An 11,239-nucleotide genomic window follows, 5' to 3' on the forward strand; every position below is an offset into this window, starting at 1 on the left:
AGGGGTCCACGATTATCTTCTGTGTCTGTGTTAATTGGTTTCCCTTTTCTTTGTTGAAGAGGGTCTGTGCAATCCTTCTGCCTAGTCCGCCATCTTGCCGGAACTCCTGACTTCTTCCTTCTATGTCATTGGTTCTTGATCATATGCCACTTCCTGACATGGATGAACATCGACCAGTTCTTTTTGTTACAGTGACTGTGTATTCCTTCCATCTTCTTTTGATGCTTCCTGCATCATTCAATATTTTGCCCATAGAATCTTTCAATATGGCAACTCGAGGCTTAATTTTTTTCCTCAGTTCTTTCAGCTTGAGAAATGCAGACCATGTTCTTCCCTTTTGGCTTTTCTAACTTCAAGTCTTTGCATTATAGTAATTGGTTTTGTCTGCTTGAGCTGCTCTTTGAAACCCTCTGTTCAGCTCTTTTATCTTGTCATTTCTTCCATTTGCTTTGGCTACTCTTCACTCAAGGGCAAACTCCAGAGTCTCTTCTGTCATCCATTTTGGTCTTCTTTTTTTCTCATCTTTTTAATGACCTCTTGCTTTCTTCATGGATGATGTTCTTGATGTCATCCCACAATTCTGGTTTTCAGTCATTGGTGTTCAGTGTCTCAAATATATACTTTAGATGGTCTCTAAATTCAGGAAGGATACAGTCAAGATCATATTTTGGCTCTCGTGGACTTGTTTTAATTGTCTTCAACTTCAAGTTGAACTTGCATATGAGCAGTTGATGGTTTGTTCTGCAGTCAGCTCCTGGCCTTGTTTTGGCTGAAGATATTGAGTGTTTCCATCGCCTCTTGCCATAGATGTAGTCAGTCTGATTCTTGTGTATTCCATCTGGTGAAGTCCACGTGTATAGCTTCCATTTGTGTTGTTGAAAAAAGGTATTTGCAACGAATAAGTCGTTGCTCTTGCAAAATTCTATCATTTGATTTCCAGCATTATTTCTGTCACTAAGGCCAAGTTTTCCAACTACCAGTGACTCTTCTTTGTCTCCAATTTTTGCATTCGAGTCACCAGTGATAATTAACACATCTTGATTGCATATTTGGTCAATTTCAGACTGCAGAAGTTGATAAAAATCTTCAATTTCCTCATCTTTGGCTTTGGTGATTGATGCATAAATTTGAATAATAGTCATACTAACTGGTCTTCCTTGTAGACATATGCATATTATCTTATCATTGACAGCATTGTACTTCAGGATAGGTCTTGAAATATCCTTTGTGATAATGAATGCCATACCATTCCTCTTCAAATTGTCATTCCTAGCATGGTAGAGCATATGGTTGTCTAATTCAAAATGGCCAAAACCAGTCCTTTTCAGCTCACGAATGCCTAAGATATCAATCTTTATGCGTTTCATTTCATTTTTGACAACTTCCAATTTTCCTGGATTCATACTTCGTACATTCCATGTTCCAATTATTAATGGATGTTTGTAGCTGTTTCTCCTCAATTTGAGTTGTGTCACGTCAGCAGATGGAGGTCTTGAAAGGTTTACTTTATCCATATCAGTAAGGTTGGTTCTACTCTGATGATGCCGCTCTTTCCCAGTCATATTTTGAAAGCCTTCTGACCTAAGTGGCTTGTCCTCCTACACTGTATCAGACAATGTTTCTGGGCTATTTGTGTAGTTGCCTAGTATTGTAACAGACAGTGTTTCTCTGCTATTCATAAGGTTTTCCCTGGCCAATTCTTTGAGAAGTGGATGGCCTCTTCCTTCTTCTTAGTCTGTCTCATTCCTCAAGCTGTGCCAAAACCTGTGCACTGTGTGTAACACTGCTGGCATTTGAAACACTAGTGGCACAGATTCAAGCCTCACAGCAACATGCCACCACAGTATGACAAACTGACAGACAAGTTTCTCTCCCTTAGCTGTCCGAAACCTCTCCACCTTCTCCTAACCCATAATCCTGCCACTTGCTTGCTCTGTCTTGGACACCCTGCCTTTCCTTTTCTTTCCCCTCCACTTTTCTTGCCGCTTGGGGGTTGGGGCCTGGGTCCCACCCCTTACCTGTTCCCTCTGCTGCTTGCTGGCTCTCTCCTGGATGCCCAGGCTTTCTTTTCCTTTTCTTGCCACTTTTCCTGCCAGTCTGGGATGAAAGGGTCTAATTTTGAATGATGTAAGAGCAAGTTCTCATGGCCAAAAACCCAAAACCACATTATCCAATTGGTTCTATTACTAATATTTTGATTTTTGTTTTCCTGGCTTTGGGCAGTCTCTCCATTGGACTGAACTGAGGAGCAGGTGGCCTTCTAAAGCTTCAGAGCATTGGTTCTCGACTGAGGGTGGTTTTGTCACAACTGGGTGGAGGGGGGTGGGAGCTACTGGCATCTCATGGGTAAAGGCCAGGGATGCTGCAAAACATCCTACAATACAAAGAACAGCCCCCTCCCCCCACCAAGAATTCTCCAGCCCCAAATATCAGTAGTGCTGGGGCTGGTAAACCCTCACCAAAGCATAGGGTGTTATGAGAAATCAGAAGGAAAGGACTTAATTCAGCCTTGCGGGAAGGGGTCACAACAAGTGGGAGATTCAAGGAAGTCTCTGGAAGGAGGCAATGTCAGAGCAGAGTTTTGTAATATACGTTGGAGGTTGCAGTGGAGATGAAGAGTATCAAGGTGGCACATGTGGAAGAACTTCCAGGTGAAGGAGTGAAGTGTGCAGAGGCCTGGATGTGTGGGGGACCATGGTGCATCTGGGTAAACAGGTCAAGGATAAGGGTTCTAAGCAGGAAGATTAGGCTGTGGATGGGAGCAGGGACCAAAACATGATGCATATATTGGTAAAGTGTAACATACATTCAGAAAAGTGCACAGACACCAATGTATATAAATGTGGAGCTCAATGAATTTTTGCAAACCCAACATCTAGATAACCACCACTCTAGTCAGGAAGTACAGTGTTATCAATGCACCAGGAGCTCCCTGTAGACCCCAGCTGATCAGAACTCCCTTCTCTTTGGTGATAACCACTACCTGGATCTCAACCATTAGTGTTTAGTTTGTAGACTTTATACAGACAGCATCAAACAGAATGCATTTTGATGTGTGTTTCTGGCTTCCTTCCCTCAACATCTATCCTGCCATGGCTGTGGGGAGAAGGAAGAGCCTCAGTGGTAGCAGGAAGAGTTTCCCTACTGTTTGAAAGCCACCTTTTTTTCTTGATTCAGCATTTGCTTAGGTGATGCAACTCGTTGATTGTTTTTCAGAGTTCTGAGACCGCTGATTCTACCCGTTTCTGCTTGTTTTTCTCTCCTGGTTTTGTTATAGGGGATGAAAGCATGTGGTGGCTTACGCCACTGTCTTGCCTCTTTGCCCATTGATTGATTTTTCTACATCAAACCAATCTTGCATTGCTGGGATAAGTCCCGTTTAATCATGGTGTGTAATCTTTAGATGTTGCTGGATATAACCAAAAACCAAACCAAACTCACTGCGGTCAAGTTGGTTCTGACTCATAGTGACCCCTCCTTGGGCCTCTGAGGTAGTATCTCTACGGAAGTAGATTGCCCAGTCTTTCTATTGAGGAGTGGCTGGTGGGTTTGAACTGCCAGCCTTCTGGTTAGCAGTCAAATGCCTTTGGCACTATGCCACCAGAGCTCCTGGATATAGTTGGCTGATATTTTGTTGAGGATTTTTGTGTCTGTCTTCATAAGGGGAAGGCCCTCAATGAGGTGGATTGACACAGTGGCTGTAACGGTGGACTCAGGTATAGCCAGGATTGTGAGGATGGCGCAGGACCGGGCAGTGTTCTGTTCTGTTGGACACAGGGTTGCTGTGAGTTGGAGCTGACTCGATGGCACCTAACAACAACAACAGCATTCATAAGGGATTATCTGTCTGTAGTTTTCTTGTGATGTCTTTGTCTGGTTTTGGTATTAGGGTAATATTGGTCTCACAGAAGGAGTTTCATTTTATTATTTTGGAAGAGTTTGTGAAGGATTTGTGCTTATCTTTAAACATTTGGTAGAACCATAACCACGAAACCAAACTCACTGCCAATGAGTCAGTTCCATCTCATAGTGACCCCTATCAGCTTTCCAAGGCTGTAAATCTTTGTGAAAGTAGACTGCCTGTCATCTTTTTTCCATGGAGCAGTTGATGGGTTCAAACCACCAGATTTTGGTTAGCAGCCAAATGCCTTAACCACTACACCACCAGAGTTCCTTTGGTAGAACCATAGCTGTGAGGTTACTGCTTTTCAAGGTTACAGTAGAGTTGGGGAGAGGGTGATGAGATTAGTGCAAGTTAAAATGTCCGAAAGCTCACTTATTTAACAAGATTCAGCCTTTTTTTTTTTTTTTTAATAAATGTTACTCAGATTATTGCAAGCCTTTTGTTGATTTTCCCAATTCTGAAAAAGTTCATTTTGACAATATTTGCTAGTGTTCCATTGCTGTTATGGAGGAGCGAATGTCTGAAGGTCCTCATTCTGCTTCCTAGGACTCTCTTCTAACTACGTCTGTTCCCTGAGCCTCATGTCATTGTCACAGGAGCTGCTGAGTCTCTCATCCAACCTTTCTCCACATCCTACTGCTGTCCAGTCAATTCCTATTCGTAGTGACCCATTAGGACACAGTACAACTGCCCAGAGGGTTTCCAAAGTTGTAAATCTTTATGGAAGCAGACGGCCTCAACTTTCTCCCATAGATTGGTTGGTGGGTCCGAACCACCAAGTTTTTGGTTAACATCACAATGCTCCTCAAATCCCTGTAGAACTGGTACATTCCTTTAGGGAAAAATGGTTCCAAACATGAGGCCCTGACCTTTTCAGGTCTCTGTCCTTTTCTGAATCCTGTCCCAGTCATTGTTCACCTTCTTGGTATCTGTGCCTCCAAAAAGAGATCTTCATTTTGTACATCTTATAGCTCTTTTTGTTATTGTTCTTGTCTGTGTTAAATTGATTGCACTGATGGTCCTGATTCTTCACCTCTGCTCTATCTACACCCTTTGCTTTGTGACTTTTGTAGTTCATTATGAAAAAGGCAAATCTATTTCCTACCTCTTGAATTTGAGGTTAGTCATATGACTTGTGTTTGGCCAATAGCCTGGTAACAGATTTGATACAAGCAGAAGATTGAAAAAGCACTTGTGCATTTCCACTTTCTGTTTTGGAACCCTACCACTGATATAGGAACAAGCTCAGGCTAGCATGCTGATGGGTTGTGAGAAGTACGCGGAGGAGAGCTGATTTATTTCAGCTATCTATCCTTGAGCAATTCATGGCCAACTGACTCCCAAACATGTGCGAGAACCTAATTAACATCAGCAGAAGTGTCTGCCTGGCCCATAACTCAACATGTATGCATGAATGAACCCAGTTGATTCCATAGGAACTACAGACCCCACTGTAGACTTATGAGTAATAATACTGATATTGTTTTACACCATTGATTCTTTGAGTAGTTTGTTACACAGCATTATTGTGGCAATAGATAGCGGGCTGGTACATCCTCAGTGAAGGAATTTTCATTCTGTTATCTGATTTTTCATCACCAGCGATGAAAACATCTTGTTGCTTGATTTTTCTCTCATAAGATTTTTAGCAGCAGGTTGTTCATTTCTAGAAAAAGAATACTTGCTATATTTTTGTGAAGATCATGCCAACTTTATAAATCAGCTTAGGAGGAATTGACATCTTTTGTATCGAGTATTCCTAAGAATCCCAGCCAAACCCAAACCTGTTGTCATTGAATCAAATCCAACTTACGGTGATCTATGTTGTGTTCTTGTTAGGTGCTGTGAGTTGGCCCTGACTCGTAGTGAACCTGTGTACATCAGAAAGGAACTGCCTGGTCCTGTGCCAGCCTCACAATCCTTGGTATACCTGAATCATCATTGTAGCCACTGTGTCCATCCATTTTGTGGAAGGCCTTCCCCTTTTTCGCTGACCCTCCACTTTACTGGGCATGATATCCTTCTCTAGGGAAGGGTCTCTTTGGACAACATGACCAAAGTAGGGGAGACAAAGTCTGGCCATTCTTGTTTCCAAGGAGCATTCTGGCTACACTTCTTCCAGGACAGATTTGTTCATTCTTCTGGCAGTCTATGGTATTTTCAGTGTTCTTCGCCAACATCACAACTCAAAAGCATCAACTCTTCTTTGGTCTTCCTTATTCATTGTGCAGCTTTCACATGCATATGACCAACCCATGGCTTGGGTTAGGCACATCTTAGTCTTCAAAGAGACGTCTTTGCTCTTCAGCCCTTGAAAGAAGTCTTTTGCAGTGGATTTTCCCAGTGCAATATGTCATCTGATTTCTTGACTGCTGCTTCCATTGGTGTTGATGGTGGAACCAAGTAATATGAAATCTTGGACAACTTCAATCGTTCCTCCATTTATTGTGATGCTGGTTATTGGTCCCGTTGTGAGGATTTTAGTTTTCTTTATGTTGAGGCGTAATCCATACTGCAGACTGTAGTCTTTAATCTTCATCAGTAAGTTCTTCAAATCACCTTCACTTTCAACAAGCAAGGTTGTGCCATCTGCATATCACAGGTTGTTAATAAGTCTTAATCCTGATGCCACATTCTTCTTCATACAGGCCAGCTTCTTGGATTATTTGCTCAGTATACAGAGTGAATAAATATGGTGAAAGGATCCCACTCTGACACACTCCTTTCTTGATTTTAAATCATGCAATCATGCAATATCCCCTTGTTCTGTTTGAACGACAGCTGTCTGCTCTATGTACAGTTTCCTTATGAGCACAATTAAGTATTCTGGAATTCTCATTCTTTTCAATGTTAACCATAATTTGTTATGATCCTGTGTTAGACTGGGTTCTCTAGAGAAGCAAAACCAATAAAGCTTATATATATGGAGAGAAATTTATTTTAGGAAAATGGTTCACACACTTATAGAGGCTGGCAAGTCCCAAGTTTTTGGATCAAACATCAAGCTGGAGGCTTTTCCCGACTCACACAGCTGCAGGGGCTGACAAGCTCAAAGTTGGCAGTTTGTACACCGTCTGTTGATGCCAATGAATGATGAATCCAAGATCACCAAGCCAAATCGTAGATTGTTTGCTCACAGATAGTTGGAGGCAGCACAACAGGATCCATATCCAAAGAAGAGCATCTCATTTTCCCAGGATGTCCATAAATATATTTGAAGCAGGCCACACCCCTAGGGTAACTCCCTTTCAATGGATTGGCTGCTCAGAACATATACCTTCGATCTCATCATGGGAATAACCCACATCACAACTGCTTAAACCACTCAGAATTGTGGTCCAGCCAAGTTGACGCACAACTCTAACTATCACAGATCCACACAACCGAATGCTTTCGCATAGTCAATAAAACACAAGTAAACATCTTCCTGATATTTGCTTTCAGCCAAGATCCATCTGACATCAGCAATTATGTCCCTCATACCACATCCTCTTCTGAATCCAGCTTGCATTTCTAGAAGTTCCCTGTCAATATACTGCTGCAACCATTTTTGAATTATCTTCAGTAAGATTTTACTTGAATGTGATATTAATGGTATGGTTTGATAATTTCCACATTCTGTGGGATCACTTTCCTTTGGAATGGGTAAAAATATGGATCTCTTCCAATCAGTTGGCCAGGTAGCTGTCTTCCAAATTTCTTGGCATAGATGAGTGAGTGCCTCCAGAGCAGCATCCGTTTGTTGAAACATTTCAATGGGCATTCCGTCAGTTCCTGGAGCCTTGTTTTTCACCAATTCATTTAGTGCAGCTTCGATTTCTTCCTTCAATAATACCATTAGTCCTTGATCATATACCACCTCCTGAAAGAGATGAACGTCAACCAATTCTTTTTGGTACAGTGACTCTCTGTATTCCTTCCATCTTCGTTTTATGTTTCTTGCATAATTCAATATTTTGCCCATTGTTGTTGTTGTTGTTAGGTGCCGTCAAGTCGTTTCTGACTCATAGTGACCCCATGCATAGCAGAACGAAATACTGCCCGATCCCGCACCAGCTCCGCCATCCCTGCTATACTTGAGCCCATTGTCGCAGCCACCATGTCAATCCATTTCATCGAAGGCCTTCCCCTCCTTCGTCGACCCTCCACCTTACCAAGCATGACATCCTTCTCCAGGGAATGGTCCCCTCTGACAACATGACCAAAGCAGGTGAGATGAAGTCTGGCCATCCTTGCTTCCAAGGAGCATCTTGGCTGCACTTCCTCCAGGACAGATCTGTTAGTTCTTTTGGCAGTCCATGGTACCTTCAGCATTCTTCACCAGCACCACAACTCAAAAGCATCAACTCTTCTTCGGTCCTCCTTATTCATTGTCCAGCTCTCACATGCATACAAGGTGATTGGAAATATCATGGCTTGTGTCAGGCACACCTCTGTCTTCAAGGAGACATCCTTGCTCCTCAGCACTTGAAAGAGTTCCTTCACAGCCGACCTGCCCAGTGCTACGTGTTGTCTAATGTCCTGACTGCTGCTTCCATTGGTGCTGATTGTAGAACCAAGCAATGTGAATTCTTTGATAACCTCAATCTTTTCTCCATTTATCATGATGCTGCTTATAGGTCCACTTGTGAGGATTTTTGTCTTCTTTATATTGAGATGTAATCCATACTGCAGACTGTGTTCCTCAGTCTTCATCAGTAAGTGCCTCAAGTCATCCTTACTTTCAGCAAGCAAGTTGTATCATCAGAGTATTGCAGGTTGTTAATGATTCTTCCTCCAATCCTGATGCCACGTTTTTCTTCATATAATCCAGTTTCTCAGATTATTTGGTCAGCATATAGATTGAATAAGTATGGGGAAAGGATACAACCTTGATGCACTCCCTTCCTGATTTTAAACCATGCAGTGTCCCCTTGTTCCGTTCGAAAGACAGCCTCCTGGTCAATGTATAGGTTCATCATGAGTACAATCAAGTGTTTGGGAATTCCCATTCTTCTCAATGTTACCCATAATTTGTCATGATCTACACAATCAAATGCCTTTGCACAGTCAATAAAGCATAAGTAAACATCTTTCTGGTATTCTTTGCCTAGAGTCAAGATCCATCTGACAGCAGCTATGATATCCCTTGTTCCACATCCTCTTCTGAATCCAGCTTGCACCTCTGGAAGTTCTCTGTCAATATACTGCTGCAACCGTTTTTGAATTATTTTCAATTTCAATTTTGCCCATAGAATCTTTCAATATTGCAACTCGAGACTTGAGTTTTTTCTTCCGTTCTCTCAGCTTATGAAATGCTGAGCATGTTCTTCCCTTTTGGTTTTCTAACTCCAGGCATTTGCACATTTCATTATAGTAATTGGCTTTGTCTTCTTGAGCTGCTCTTTGAAATCTTCTGTTCAGCTCTTTCATTTTGTCATTTCTTCCATTTGCTTTAGTTACTCTCCATTCAAGAGCAAGTTTCAGAGTCTCTTCTGACATCCATTTTGGTCTTTTCTTCCTTTTCTGTCTTTTTAATGACCTTTTGCTTCTTTGTGTATGATATTCTTGATATAATTCCACAGCTTGTTTGGTCTTCAGTCGTTGGTGTTCAGTGCATCAAATCTATTCTTCAGATGGTCTCTAAATTCAGGTGGGATATCATCAAGGTCATATTTTGTTCTGATTATTAATGAATGTTTGCAGCTGTTTCTGCCCATTTTGAGGCATGCCACATCAGCATATGGAGATCTTGAAAGCTTTGTTCCATCCATATCATTAAGGTTCACTCTACTTTGATGAGGCAGCTCTTCCCCAGTTGTATTTTGAGTGCCTTCTGACCTGAGGGGCTCATCTTCTGGCATGATATCAGACAGTGTTTCAGGGCTATTCCTAAGTTTTCTAGTGACATATCAAAGAGTGTTTCACTGCTATTCATAAGGTTTTCACTGGCCAGTACTTTGAGAAGTGAATGGCCCCTTCCTTCTTCTGAGTCTGTCTTAGTCTGGAAGCTCCACTGAAACCTATCCACCATGGATGACCCTGCTGGCATTTGAAATACCAGTGGCATAGCCTCCAGCCTCACAGCAACATGCAAGCCACCACAGTATGACAGACTGACAGACGAGTGGTGGTAGTGACCTATAGGACAGAGTATAACTTCCCGGCAGGGAAGTAGGGTTTCCAAGGCAGTAATCTTTATGAAAGCAGACTATCACGTCTTGCTCCCACAGAGCAGCAAGACCTTTAAATGAGTACCTAACCACTGCACCACTAGGGCTCCTTTACCTAAGAAGTATATATGTTCCCATTTGTATGTTTTTTAAAGATGCTTTAAAAAAAAAAAAAAATCAGGTTGAGGGAGTTCCATTCTGTTCCTAGTTGGCTGAGAGTTTTTATCAAGAGTGGATATTTTATTGATCAAATGCCTTTTCTGCATTTATTAAGATTATTATGTAGTTTTTCTTTTGTAGTTTGTTAAAAGGTTGGATTACTTTGTATGATTTTCTGTTTTAAACTAATATTGCATTTCTGGAATAACACCATTTGGTAATGACATATGGTTCTTCTTTCTATGTTGTTGCATTTGTTTTGCTAAAATTTTGTTTAGAAGTTTTGCATCTATGTTCCTGAGTCATACTGGTCTATAGTTTTCTTGTAAATATCTTTGTCTTGATATCAGGGTCATGTTGGCCTCATAAAATGAATTGGTAAGTATTCCTTCCTTTCCATTTTTCCATTCTTCTGGAAAAGTGTGTGTAGAGTTGATATTTCTTCCATAAATACTTGGTAGAGTTTACCAGTAAAGCCATCTGGATGGTTTGTGTGTGTGTGTGTGTGTATGTATATGGATGTGAAGGTTTTAACTATAAATTTCTTTAACAGAAACAGAGCTGTCAAGTTGTCTGTTTCTTCTTGAATAATCTTTGATAGTTCATGTCTGTCAAACTATTTGTCCACTACATCTATGTTGCTGAATTTATGGACACTAAGTTGTTTATAAAATTCTCTTATTTTCATATCCGTATAAACTGTAGTGATGTCACTTTTCTCATTAGTGATGTAGGTAATTTGTATCTTTTTTTTTCTTTATCAGTGTGGCTGGAGGTTTCTAAATTTTAGTGATATTCTCAAAGAAATAGGTTTTGGTTTCACTGATTTATCTTTATTGTTTTTCTTGTTGATGTTTCATTGGCTCATCTCTGGCCTTTATTATTTCCTGTATTCTGCATATGTTGGGTTGATTTTACTCTTCTAATTTCTTAAAGTGAAAAATGAGGTCATGGCTGTGAGACTTTTCTTTTTCTCTTTTACTAATACAGGCACATAGTGCTATGGCTTTCTCTCTACGTACTG

The sequence above is a fragment of the Orycteropus afer genome, unplaced genomic scaffold (assembly GCF_000298275.1).
Source record: "Orycteropus afer afer isolate SDZICR_OR568_19922 unplaced genomic scaffold, OryAfe1.0 scaffold00002, whole genome shotgun sequence".
NCBI lineage: Eukaryota > Metazoa > Chordata > Mammalia > Tubulidentata > Orycteropodidae > Orycteropus > Orycteropus afer.